The sequence below is a fragment of the Ruditapes philippinarum genome, unplaced genomic scaffold (assembly GCF_026571515.1).
Source record: "Ruditapes philippinarum isolate M1 unplaced genomic scaffold, ASM2657151v2 ctg1930_1_1_1_1, whole genome shotgun sequence".
NCBI lineage: Eukaryota > Metazoa > Mollusca > Bivalvia > Venerida > Veneridae > Ruditapes > Ruditapes philippinarum.
The window spans coordinates 72,504-83,777 of NW_026865849.1; the positions used below are offsets into that span (position 1 = coordinate 72,504).

At 29.6% G+C, this 11,274-nt stretch overlaps 1 protein-coding gene across 1 annotated transcript in view; it reads right to left on the minus strand.

Moving 5' to 3' along the window:
* LOC132730553 (uncharacterized) overlaps positions 1 to 6,141 on the minus strand; it is a 44,380-nt gene extending 38,239 nt beyond the window's left edge. Inside the window, exon 1 of the mRNA XM_060716505.1 lies at positions 6,017 to 6,141. The gene's annotated coding sequence lies outside the window, so the exon portion shown is untranslated. The remainder of the gene's footprint in view (positions 1 to 6,016) is intronic.
* Positions 6,142 to 11,274: the final 5,133 nt, after the last annotated feature.

The following is an 11,274-nucleotide window of genomic DNA, read 5'->3' on the forward strand; positions in this document are numbered from 1 at the left end:
CCCAATGTGCTTCACATTTATCCGAAGTTCTTTGAAATCCACCCATCATTTACGAAGTTACAAACTTGACAAAAAACGGTGAGACAGATGAACAGACGAAGAGTCAATTAGAAAATTATATCGTATCATTCTGGGGTAAAAAATATTCCAAAAAAATAATGCTTACAGGTAAACAACTTGTAGAAAGAGTTATGTTTTAGGTACCCGTATGTTTCTCATTATATGATTGTCAAAAGCTTAGTTTCGTTGATGACATCAATGCTTTTAATAATTTTAGTTCAGTCGTGCAAAAAAAACAATAATACAAATATAAAGGAATTGCGTTACAAAAGCAATTTGAAAAATGAAATCCTAAATGTTAAAGATTGATTGGTACATTCCATTAGTATTTCAAATATTTATAAAAATAGAAATATATCATTTGGATATTCTTATAAAAAAATCTTGATAATAATGATAGTGTTCTAAGTAAGTTATTTAGTATAAACATTTATATGATAAATTATAAAATATTTTCTTGAACAATTTATTATCTGTTATATATATAGAGAGAGATTTTTAATATTTTGTATCTCACACTCACATGTACAAACATCAACCATAAAAAATTCTTCCGGTGTTTGTTGCCACGTAATTTACTAAATTTTATCACACGAATTATTTATGATTTAACAGACCTTCCGATATGGACCACCAATTCATTTTGTTTAAGGCGATCTCCAAATAATCAATAAGAAAAGTAATGTGTGACTTAACAATTAGTTAGAACATAAATGAGAATATCATGAACAGAAAAAAATAACATAATTATTCCACGCTCAAATAATTTATAAAGCATCTAAAACGGCCTGTTAAGCATTCAGTTATAAATGTAAATTGGATTATTGTATAATGTATAGGACAATAATTCAGTTTGTGTTATAACTTCTACCATTATATCAATTTATTAATTATTTATCAGATAATTAGACAAGAAATAATTGAACAGTTTTTAATACGTTAGAAATATCCGTTGCCAAAATGAATTTGTAATGATTTCATGTAAAATGTATATTTTTGTTCGGTTATGTATAAAGTATTCATTTGATGTTCATTGTTTTATCACAAAGACTTGACTGGCGCAGAGTGGCAAATTTAAATAATGCTTTTTTCTATAATAGTTTTTATTTAATTTATCACATATGAATGTCTAAGAATATTGTACTAGTCATTCTGATATAAAGACAAACCTTTTAGAAGCAATGCGTTCCACGACTTTCAAAGCCAGATTAACAATTGTCCTTCCGTATTGATATTATAAGATAATGAGTCTTTCCATTCTTAAAAAAGCAACAACACTTGTTTTATTTTATCATATGAGCTGTATTTAATGCCATACAATGAAATACCATGTTACAGTTCAAAGAAACTTGAATAACTGAATAGTATTTTAATGGATAGTTTTCACTATAATGTAGCAAAAGAACATGCAATGCAATTTTAGAAACACAATATATTTAAGAACATTCAAACGGAGTAGTCATAACGGTGTTGCCTTAATTTGATCTTAATTGTTAAATGTTCTCACCCTTTCGTTCGAAGTCGTAAATAAAAGTGAGAGTATGCTACAAGTGTACAACAATACAATGTCATGTACCGCTTAAGCCGTAGTAGGATGCATAAGAAAAGGGCTTAAATGTACCACTGTTCATAAACAGGCTAAATAAATCGGGCTCAGCAATAAGTTTGTTGTTTTTGGCTTGCCTTAGGAATTGCATATTTTTATTTTACGTTATTATAAAAATTTGGAAAGTAATTAGCAAATAAATTTATATCCTGGTGTGATCCTTTTGAAATAAAAATAAACACCGCCAGTCTAAAACTGGTCATATAAAATAATTGCGTCAAAATAGTGTTAGTGTAAAAATGCATATTAACTTATTTGTTTGACGGTAAAATCAGTAAATAATAAAGCATGTTGTTATTTTTGTGAATGTTATCGTTATATCCTGATTTATGTAAGAATAAGAAATTTGAAAGGAAAAGATAAAAATGATGTTAAAAAACGTCCACACCAAATTTGCTTCCTTACTTGACACATGTTTACAAATAATGAGAGACCAATGCATATTTAAATTTATTAAATGTCATTACGTTCAACCAACAATTAATTGGGTTTAGTTATGTAATCTAAATTTTGACGAAAGCACATTTGAAACAAATATAGTTTCTAGGATACAGCGGTTTCAAATGAAACATCAACATAAAATATTTAGCACTAACTAACTTGTTGTCAAATGTCTATTTTTCCGAGTCTAAACAGTTGTATGTGTATTTTTCTGGCTTTTTAGGCACCCCTATGTAAACAGGAATAGATGATGTAGACGATACCTTGGCAACATATCAAACATTTTTGTTTATTAATAATGTCTATGGTTATGACTTAACTCATGAGCATCTCTAAATATTTTTGGTTCTCTTCATGTTTGGTTTGAAAATGATGTGCGCTTTAATGTACTTTATAAGATAAATTACAAAACAATGCCAATAAACATACAGTACAACATATTCAAAATTGTAAATTCTCGGAATTTCGTGAAAAGCTATGAAATAGACATTTTTGTTAATCAAATCCATACTAAAAACATATTCAAATTTTTAAAAGGGAAGAAGCTAAGCGAAGATAGTAAGTATGACTTTCATTCAAAAGTACTTTTATCAGTAAATATGTGTTTTAATAAAATGACAACTGGAAATAACTTTCGCAATCCTTTTAAACGGAATGAATGGTTATTAATTTAAATTGTAAAATATGTAAAATACATTGAAATTTTGGGCCGTGTGTTCAAACCCAAGAAGAGTCAACTTTTTTCATTATTTCTTTTAACATTATATATTCCCTTTTGGGAAGAAAAAAGTGTTTAACCTTAATTATTTAATTAATATAGGTTAAATTGGCTAAATTATGCTTAATCTTATAACAAATATGGTACCATATATTTTCAAAGTGCAATCAAATCAAAACTAGACGGCAAAAGTATTTGATATTTTACAAGAAAAAGGAACATACTTTTGGGAAAGTTTAGGGAAACTTTGAAAACAGGCACTCATTTGAGTAAATTTTAAGGATTTTTTATTAGGCTCTCTGAGTAGGAAATTGGTCAAACACGTGTTAAAAAAATAGTTGGTGAAGTGTATCATTTCTATACATATTTCATAAATGTTGAGTGGAAACAATAATTTCACTTATGTGGATTGTTAGATGAAAGTTACATTTTGTTTCTTACCAAAAATTAATGGGAAAACATTTTTCATAAGAATGATATTATTAATTATTTAAAGGTTCTTTATTTCTGAAAAAAAGGCCGATTTAATTTCAAACTCCGTACGGTAAAGTTTGTTTACATTTTGCATACAGGTGTCCTTTAAGGAATATATATCTGACTTATGTTGTCAAATTTTTAGATCCTTATTGTGCACGTAAGGTTGTACCTTAAGACAACATGTGATTTAGCAAATAAACATTTGCTTTCGGTCGTGATATTATTGTTTCTAAATTAAAAAGCTTTCCAATATTCTAAATTTATCTAAAACAATCTTCTAAATGGTATTTCAATCATTTTCGCATTAATGATACCATCATACAAATGTTCATTATGTTGCAATGAGATGTAGTATTTCCTAATTAAATTAACATGGACCAAATTCATTATTTCATTACCAAAGAGATAAAAGACATTTGTACTTACATTAAATCGGGCTGATTTCTTAGAAGGCAAAACAACATCCTCTGACCTTTCAATTATCGTATTTCAGAAATTAAAGTTCTTGTGTCCTCAATAAACACGACACTTTTGATGTACAAATATCTAAACATGAAATCACATAACGTATTGAAGTCAAGTCGTGTTGATTTCTTTCGCTGCTATTCATATCAAGATATCTTTTGTTTATGAAATGATTATACTTGAATACATTATTCTGTGATTATAGGTATTCGTACAGTATAATATATAATGTTCAATATTATTTTACGGTGTTGAATTTATTAGTTTAAATAACCTCTAAGGTCACCTCAATGACGTTGCTATCTTGATCAACGGAAACTCATCTTATATTTGCTGATTTGCAACTAATGTAGCGTATTGTTTCTACGTATAGTACGTCAGTTCAACCATACTAAACAAATAAACTGTTTGTCTATAAATCAGGGCTTTTTATGTACATTCAGATTTGCTTCTGATAGTGACATTTCATAATGTCGATAAATGCAATTTCGTTTGCAGTACATTCGTTACTTATAACAGATGTGATTAGCTAAGTGGTTCGATTGTTTTCAATATCGACACAAATTATGCGAAATGCCACAAATACGCAAAAAAAAAAATTATATTGAAAGTCATTTATATCCTTTTATTATACCTTTTTTTTTTATCTATTTCAACTGTCCATGTTTGAATTCGTTTCGTTACGCACGCCTCTGTTTGACTATTCTATTGTAGGAAATATGATTCGGTTTACACAAAAGATATGACCCCTTCTTGTTATCTTTCGGCATGACTTTAAATAGTACACTCTTTAGTCCAATTCTTTGATAAGTTTTCACACTTAATTTATGACCTTTGCAATTTCCAAATAGTACTTAGAATTTTTTTATTTATAACGTGCGTATGCCCTACATATTCATCTTGGTCCCGTGAGTGTTAGCACGTGTGAATAGCTAATGCGTACGCATGTGAAAGTAATTACGTGGCCACAGGATATATTTTATATAGACATGCGTTTGTATTGACACCTTTTGCGTGCGCACGTAATACATCTGAATTTTGTCTCAAACTCCTGATTTTCATTGGTCAGTGAACATTCTGTGGCAGTTTCTGACCAATCAAATACTGCGATCTGAGTTTAAGCTTAGAACATTTCGTAAATAACTCCGGATTCATATCGCGTGGCCACATAATAGTTTTTGCGTGACTACGTAAATCTATCGAGGGCGTACGTACCGGACAGAAAATGAACGCAAACATTTTTAATTGTATTAAAAATGTGTAAAAGAGAAACATACTCAAAAGTAAACAAATAATCAAACAACGAAGCAACAATCAGACGACCATAAGGAAGTAAGAAAATGCATTGCATAAATATTTCTGGAGCTCACGCAAATTGACAGAACATTGGACAAAAGTACATTTACTAAATACTGTGTCGAATATCAATATTAAGCCATAAAAATGTTTGATTCACATGATGGGTGAATTTTGCAAAAAATATTTTGATAGTTGATTACTGTGTAAATGAAATCATTCTTAAGATTGACTTTGGCTGTATAAATATTATATCATTCATGTTCATACATGCAAACTAATGAATGGTCTTATTGTCTAAATGTCCGAGTGTTCCTAATTTTAATTGATTCATGTGTTTGTTTTCACTAATTTTGACGCATCATTAACGGGAATATAATGACGTACTAAATGATGTTATTAAAACATTGTCGATTGATTTAATGTTTTGTTTGCGTATATACGTATTGTATTCCTAGTGATTTTATTTGAGCCATAACAAAACAATATCTAAAAATATCTACGTTACAATACACTGACATGATAAGTTTAATCTTTCCAGGACCCTAACAATATTGTGAATAGCTAAGCACACCTAATATACAAATATTTCCCGTCCACAAATGAAGCATATAAACTATTATAATGAACCTTAATTGTATATAAATAATCATGCATGTTTTTTTTAAAGTATATAAACTAAACCAAGACAATACGTATGACTTACAAAACACTATTATCAGTAAAATGATGTTTTAATTAATGTCAGCTAAAAATAACTCTTATGATAACCCAATTTAAATAGTTTGTAATTTGAATAATACAAAACTTCTTTCAGCATGAATATTCCTTTCTTTCTACAACTACAAATATTCATTTCTTTGCAATAAATTTGTTTCAGTTTCAAATTCATTCAATATCAAATGGATGTTTCATGATGAAAATTATTAAAAGTGTGTTTTTTGTTAACTTACAGTAAGTCGAGATGATCTCTTAGAAAGTATAACAATATCCTTTAAACCTTTTTGCATACAAAAACAAGATTGTATTTCTAAAATTAAAGCTTTACACGTAAGGAAAGCTTATAATGCTGTGTCCATGATACAAAATAATGTTAAAAACGTCAGGTATAAATGATTATTTATTGAATCACATACCGTATTTGAGCATAGCTGTATTGGATTTTCCTGCTAGGTGGGTTGATCCAGATACTCGTAGATTTTCCATGATTTCTCTTAATTCATTGTTAGATTTTAGTAACAATGTAATAACTGTAATGTGCAACGAACATTAATTTGCCTGAACATAAGGCTTTGTTTGAATTTAGGCAAAGAGTCTACAGAAACTTTTTAATTTCTAAAGCAGGCTGAAGTGAGCCTCATAACTGTATTTTAAATGCGCCGTTAATAAGAATATGTGTCCTTTATATAATCGCATTTATAGTTAAAAGTGAATGCCTGGTTGGTGCCGTGCATAGTTAAGGAACATGAGGTGGAGCGCCGTGGTCTTGAATCCTATAAATGAGCCGCGTCATGACAAAACCAACATAATGGGTTCGCTTACAAACCCTATAACAAGTAGAGAAACTGATAGCGAACAGCATGGATCCTGATCAGACTGCGCGGATGCGCAGGCTGGTCTGGATCCTTGCTGGTCGCAAACCCATTATGTTGGTTTTGTCGTGACGCGGCTCAAATTTCTATGTCAGATGCTTTGTTAATTTTTTATCAATTGTATTATTAAATGAACGAACATCACTTCATCTTTACGATCATGTGACCCACTCGCAGGCTGTACGTTACGAAAACAGTTTGCTGTTTAAAACATTATTTTATTGGGATCTTAAATTATAACATATATTCGTTAATTTTAATAAATATTGTGATGGTTTTCTGGCGTTGAAATTGTCTTCAGTATTTTCGGAGGTTAATTTCATCTTGACTGTCATTTCCATCTACAAATTATTTTTCACTTGTGATAGGTATTTGATTTCCAACTAACATATTGCATTTTATGTAAGTACATTAACGTTTATTACTATGCAAAACAGGAACAAAAAAAAAAACAACAAACAAAAAAAAACATACATTGTTTTCTAGCGACCGCGGTTTGTAACTGCATTAGGTTTTGCTTTATTTGATGCAGTTTACAGTCTCTATACATGTACTTTGGAGTTTTATTTACAGAAACTAGTGCAAATATGTCCAGCTGAGTGGTTTTATTGTTTACAATATCGACACAAATTACATAAAATGTCACACATACGTAAAACATTAAATCGGAAGTCTATTCTATCCTTTATATACCGATATACTCATTTAATTTTATGTGCTTGTAGAGGTATCGATAACTAAATTGGGCCTTATATTTAAACTAGTCTTAGGACATTGTACTCTTAAACTTATAGCATTAAAACGAGAGCCTTGACCCGGTCATATTGACTTTCAGAAATTATTTCGAAAAACATCCATGTTTTTTTATAAAAGGTAAGCTATTTATGTATGAATAGTTCTACATTTCATCTGTCGAATTCTGTAGTTTTATATATATATAACATACGTATAACTACCTTTAAATAAAATGTGTACATGTACCAAAACAACTTCTCATTATTGTTTTATCTCATGAATACCGCAAAGGAGGTTTCAATAATTAGTTGACTTGTAATATATCTTTTAAACGGATATTAATTAACTCTGGGTAAACGCTTCGTTGTAGCTTTATTGCAAAAATATCTTTACGGTACTTGTTTTACCTATACATTTTTAAGTCATGAACACATCTATTCAAAATTTCACCATTCTCATGTTAAAATGATGAATTCTGCGTAAGCCAGTGTTCGGAATCGTAGACGGTAGCTTGCAGGCTCCATCACATTTTCAATTATGCCGCTTTTGATCATCAAGGATCACCTTCACTCTCGTGACATAAGTGTTTTTAATCATTTCAGAGTAAAACGATCGAATTATTAATAAGAAGATGCAAATGATGAATTAACTTACGAAAGCAAATATAGTAATTAATGCTAACTGCTTTATATAGAGGATATTTGTTTGTTTGTGTGTAAGATGAAATTTTATTTCAGCGAGTGAGCTTTAAAAACAGTATCCTCACGAGTGGCGTAGCCACGAGTGAGAATACTGTTTTCAAAGTTCACGACATGAAATAAAATCACATCAAACAAATTTTCTTTTTATTTTATGCTTAAACACAAGTTAAAACGAAATTTCCTTGATATCAACTTTTATATTAAAATCTGTTTTCCCCACTGGTAGCCTCTATTATGTACTAGTACATTATGTACTAGTACTGTATTAGTCGAATTTCTCATAAAATACAAGAAGTCTTGGACTGAAAAATAAGTTCGATAATCAACTTTAAATTTCGGTGATATTATTGATTTTATTAAAAAAAATGAATGATCGCTTGTTTTAATAATAAAAGCAAACAATTGTAGTAGGAGAAAAAGTCCAGCCATCCATCCATATTTCTGTTACTTACTGCGAATTTATATTAGACCTGGCTCTGTTAAATGTAAGCGGCCGCCATTTTTAAAAGTTGTGTATTTCACGGGAGGAAAATAATTGTGTTTGATTCAGAGGGATATCATTTGGATTTGTTAGTCATAAAAGAAAGAAAATTTATTTGAGGATTGTAACAGACAATTTATAAGTGTTGACAGATTTGTAAACATTCAAAAAATGGCTAGGAATTTGGTAACTTGGAATTGTTGAAAGCCTGACTTACGAAGGCTGGGTTGTTTACTTATTCTTCGGGCTGATGGTTGTCATTGCTTTTCAAGTTTTCATAAAGCATACGGCAGTAATTGCTCGTAGGATACTTAAATATGCCCAAGAGCAGTTCTGCATGTGGAAGGAATGTATTTTTCAGACTGTAAAAATGAAACAAATCAAAGCACAGAAGGCGGGTAAAGAAGAATCGCCAAGATACACTTTCTCTTTCACCGGATTAACCTTCTCCATCCCGACATCAACTTTGTATTTTCTATATAACCAATCTTTCCGAAGTGCTATTAACAAACGATAAATAAAATAATAATAGTCAATATTTAAAGTATTAAACCGATTAAACATTTAAGCATTTAGTCGTAAATGGAAAGTGGATGTTGTATGAAATTTATTGGACATTATTTCACATTGCGTTATAACTGCTACCATTAAAACAAGGTCTCACTCATTTATCACATAATTACACAATAGCTGATGACTGAGTAAATTATATTTATTAAGATAATTGTCCCAGAAAACTAATGTTTTTTACAGAAACAAATAAAATTGGGAAAAAAATATCATTTCATGTTCTTACTGGCAAGTGGATAAATGCAGACCGTAAAGGCGTTTCATATGAATATTTGTCAACTGAAATACCCTGCAACAGTAAGTTTATCACCAATAACGCTTTTCAACATTTAACATTAACAATTCAAATGTATCAGATTAGGGGTACCATTGATAATCTTTTAGCATTTTTTTAAACGAGGGAATCAAATGAATATTCAGACTTGGTGAATATCTTGTAAACTATGGAAACAGCTTCCGCTGACGTTTAACGTTTTAAATTGTTGTTTTGTTTTATTTGTGGACAAACAGATTATGTTCGTGGTAAACATAACAAATTAACAGACGCATCATATCCATGCACGAGCAATGATGTATCGTAGGCTTGTCGTATAAAAAATGAAAAAGGAAAAAGTAATCAACTAAAAGTACACTTTTAAAAATTCTTTATGTCATTGTTTTCTTGCTCTGGACTTTATCAACGCTATTAAAATTAATGAAGTGTAATTTAATGCATTTAATAAATATAAAAAATGCATTTAATTAATGACATGTAATCTAAATTTTCACTAAGCATTTTATATTTTTACTCTTTGAAAATTTATAAGCGTTTTATGATACCATAGTTAACACTGACGTTCACAAACTGGCTTTTAGCAAATACGTGTATGGTGATATAAAATGTCGATTGGTTGATTTATAAAAACAATGAAAGAACAATGTGTTTAGTTTAATTAGTACTATTCTGGTAGCAGATTATGCCATTTCATTTAAAAAAAAGCTTTTTGATGTCAATAAATACGTGCTGTTTTTTTCAAGTACCCTGTAACAAGTTTCAATGTTTATATCCAAAATTCAATAAAATAGTTTTAACACAAAACAAACAATACAAGAGGACTGCAGGTTTCAGTACAACGCATGTGGCCATAAATTTAAAAGCAAAATTTCCACGATATAATCAAAATATAATTCATTTAAAAATGTATCCGTTTATATATTTTAGATCTATAAAACCTCAAATCAAGAGCATATATCAATCAAAATAAATGAATTTAATTTAAAACCTTGTGGAACAAAGCACTCTTTTAAATCAAGTTTAGTGAAGCAATTATTGGTCTAATGCTGATATACTTTACAGAAAGAAATGTTAAATTTGGTTTGTAACATTAGTATGTATATCTGTCGAAAAGGTTTTTGTTTTAACTTTTAAAAACTTCCAAAATGCTTATATGGAATAAATATGGTAGTAAATTGCCTTAACATTGAATAGCGCATGCACAAATCATTACTTAACTGATAAAACCCTACCTTAAGAAGCAGAATTATATTTTTGTTTCAAACATTTTAATTTGTTTACGTACAATATTCATATGTATTAAATGACGTGGACATTTCTTTGTTAAAACTCTTTCAAGAATTGACCATAAGAGTATGGAAGAAATATAATTTTACTGTTGATAAATGTTATAAAATATATCTAAGAAGATATAGCTTTATACCCTTTAATATTTTGAAACAGATTATCCGATTTGATTTTAGCTTTCAGTCGTTTTGTTTTTAAATATGTATTATGTTGTCATTTGTATTAGTAACGCTACAATGATGTCTTTCATAACTATTGAATATAGGTACTTGGTTTCAAAAGCGACGAAAATGTTCGATCAAACATTTTATAAATATAAAAATATAAACGAGATGGAGTAGCTGCAGCCATGTTTTTAAGCAACGGAATTTCATTTACTGGTTTTCGTTTGGTTCTGGTTTACATACAAAAAGTAATACAACATTTTTTTATTGTGAAACCAAGTGCCTGTGATATTGACCGGTAAAATTCTAACTGTAGCATTTCTTCATTGATATTGTCCAATAAAGGTTTTACTGTTTCACTGCATGTTTGTTTCGGACAATCGACAGATTTGTTCTACTTGACAGCG